Genomic DNA, 401 nt, shown 5'->3' with positions numbered 1-401 from the left:
CGGGCGGACAATAGGTGACATTGTCCTTGGGGGAAAACCGTTCGATTGGCACCTCCAATCTTTTAAAAAATGGCAATATTGGTGACGTGGAGAGAGAAGATTCCGGTACTGGCATGCATGACACGTACCAAATCTACGTATATTTCTGTTCCATTCCACTTTCTGGAATCTACACTACACATAATAGAAATAGAATACAATCAATTAGATTTATCACATTCCGACTTGGCGCATGTGCATCAACGGTGCGGGACCCGCGCTGGAGGAGAGGAGAGCGAGGAACAACCCGAAATGGGCCCCACGCTAAGTTTCATCGCGGTCAAAGACAACTTCTAGTGTTAGTTAATCGCTCCCATCGAATCATCAGCTACTTCAACTCGTGATGCCTGGTTCTATACTCC

The sequence above is a fragment of the Nelumbo lutea genome, chromosome 2 (assembly GCF_056320005.1).
Source record: "Nelumbo lutea isolate HS-2025 chromosome 2, American lotus-T2T, whole genome shotgun sequence".
Taxonomy (NCBI): Eukaryota; Viridiplantae; Streptophyta; class Magnoliopsida; order Proteales; family Nelumbonaceae; genus Nelumbo; species Nelumbo lutea.
The sequence above is the reverse complement of the archived record's forward strand: the minus strand, read 5'-3'. Positions refer to the sequence as shown.